Source organism: Aptenodytes forsteri, unplaced genomic scaffold (assembly GCF_000699145.1).
Source record: "Aptenodytes forsteri isolate BGI_AS27 unplaced genomic scaffold, ASM69914v1 Scaffold297, whole genome shotgun sequence".
NCBI classification, from domain to species: domain Eukaryota; kingdom Metazoa; phylum Chordata; class Aves; order Sphenisciformes; family Spheniscidae; genus Aptenodytes; species Aptenodytes forsteri.
This window is the reverse complement of record NW_008796167.1, coordinates 1,036,865-1,039,046: the sequence shown is the minus strand read 5'-3', so window position 1 is coordinate 1,039,046 and position 2,182 is coordinate 1,036,865. Positions and strand designations below refer to the sequence as shown.

General features: G+C 43.8%; 1 long non-coding RNA gene across 1 annotated transcript; it reads right to left on the bottom strand.

Moving 5' to 3' along the window:
* Window positions 1-443: 443 nt before the first annotated feature.
* LOC103905775 lies at window positions 444-2,182 on the bottom strand. Its single transcript, XR_657972.1, has 2 exons — window positions 2,112-2,182; window positions 444-757 (listed from the first exon to the last, which is right to left on the bottom strand). It is a non-coding gene; the product is annotated as an uncharacterized LOC103905775 (long non-coding RNA).

Below are 2,182 nucleotides of genomic sequence, written 5' to 3'. Positions count from 1 at the left end.
CGCCGACCCCCCCTCCGGCAGCGCTCCTCGGCAGCCAGCCCCGCACAGGGCTGCGGGACCGGCGGCCTCGCCCGGGCCGAGTCACCCACCGCCACCGCCCGGACGGCACAAAGCGGCCAGAAATAACGACCTGGCGGCTGGGGCAGATCTCGGCCTTTATTTTCCAAAGCGCTTCTCCAAGAGGCAGCAGCAGCAGCAGAAACAGCTCAGGCTTTGGGGCACTACACCCAGCAAAACAAGAGGGGGAAAACTGGCAAAAAACACATCGGAAGAACAAGAGAGGTTTGGAACACAAAGAACTAAACACTGTCAGTACTTACATAGCACAAGCAGTAATTGGGCAATACTGTAGATGGCTATGAAACTCTCAAAGGCAAAACTGCTCCAACAGCTCTACTAGCAAAGAAGCAGCCTTCTGAAAAAAAAATAAATACAAGGAAGACTTTTTTGGTATTTTTCCTTTTTATATCCACAATGTAACATCATCTGCTATAGCATAATCCCTGCCATTGCCCTTGAAGATCAAGGTCTGCGTCCTCAGGAAGGCTGCAGTAACTAGTCAGAGGAGTCAGCACACAGTCCTGTAACCAGGTGCAAGTTTCCGTAACAGTCTGTGGTTCTAACCAGACTTGAAAAGAAGAATAGCGACTTGGCCGAGGTAGAAGTAGATGAAGTGCTTGGTCTCATGAGTCACGTAGCTGCCAAAGTTCCTTCCCACGATGCAGTGCCAAGTGGGATTGTATTTCTTGTCAAACTCCTGCAGAAGAGAGAACTAGGAATTAAGAACTCTTCCAAACAGGTATTTGCTTTCTGAACAAGGCAATTAGAGGAAGAGCAGATGCTCTTAAGTACTAGGATTATCTTATTTACATCTTATAGTTCACCTGCTGCTTAGTCAGACAAAAAAAATCCACAAAAAAAGCGCCATGGTGCTTCCTATCTGAGCAGCAGTAACTTTAAAACATTACCTTTGTTCAGGGAAAGTAAGTCTTTCTCCCCTATAATTCATACCATGATCTGAAACTATAGCCCTCGAGTAAAACCTTCACCACTAGTTTTACACCCAGAGATTAAGCTGTAATTTAGACTTCATTGTTCATCTGCAACAGGGGTGCTAAAGGGACTCAGTGGAAAATTCTCTGCCACATGCTCTGGGACACCAGTACTATCAACAAATCTAAGAATTTGCATGTTACATGTTTCAAACAAATCCTCTACAAATTCCCAGTAGTTGCTACAAAGAACACCGGGAAAATATTACACTAAACTCCCTCTTTTCCACTGTCATAGGTACTTCCTGCATCTGGGGAAAAAATGCCTTTCTGTATTGCGGGCATAGCAAACTAGTATTTCTCTAGTGGAAGCAATCATTCTGCTTAGTTGAATTACTTTTTAAACAGCTCTTCCACTCAGATCAGTTTAACTTCCATTGACACTCTTTGATTTCTCCATTCTCCTGAGTTGACGAAGCAGGAAATATAATCAGAACTAGATCTTTCCCATGTTCAGTATTGTTAATCCTACATAAAGAACGACACAGACGTTGCAAACAACAGATAATCAGTGCCACCAGGATTTTTTTGTTTGGGGTTTTTTTTTTTCTTTTTTGCTTATGTCACTATATAAGGAGAGATGTGATTACAGTAGACCTGCAGAAAACTACCTTTCCCTGCAATTTTTGGCCCAACTGGACAGAACTGTGAACAGATCCTTAAGATTAAGTTCAGTAAAATTGAAACCAAGAACTATATAGAACAGGTTTTCTTTCAGAAGAAAACCGTAGGAGAGTTCAATAGAGCCCCTGTGTTTTGTACCAGCTCATCAGTCACAGGGACAGTCAGCTGCCACTCTCTGTTCACCTGGACAACAGGACAGTGGCAGAAAAGGCTTAAGTAGAAGGTACTGCAAGAGAAAAGCAGAAGGACCTGGAAAAGTCCACGCAAAGGATGGGGAAAGGAACATAAGGACACCAGCCTACAGAAAAAGTCCAACTTGATTATCTAGTGTCTCTAGAACTTGTTTCTCTAGAGCTACTTGCCCAGCAGCATTCTCCCTGCTTGATTCTTCATGTGCATACAGATCTTGTGAGGACAGTACAAGCAAACATTTACCTTCTTTATGTGAGCAGCAATGTCCTTCTCGATGTTGTATTTCTCTAAGGCCTGAGTAGCACACTCCACAG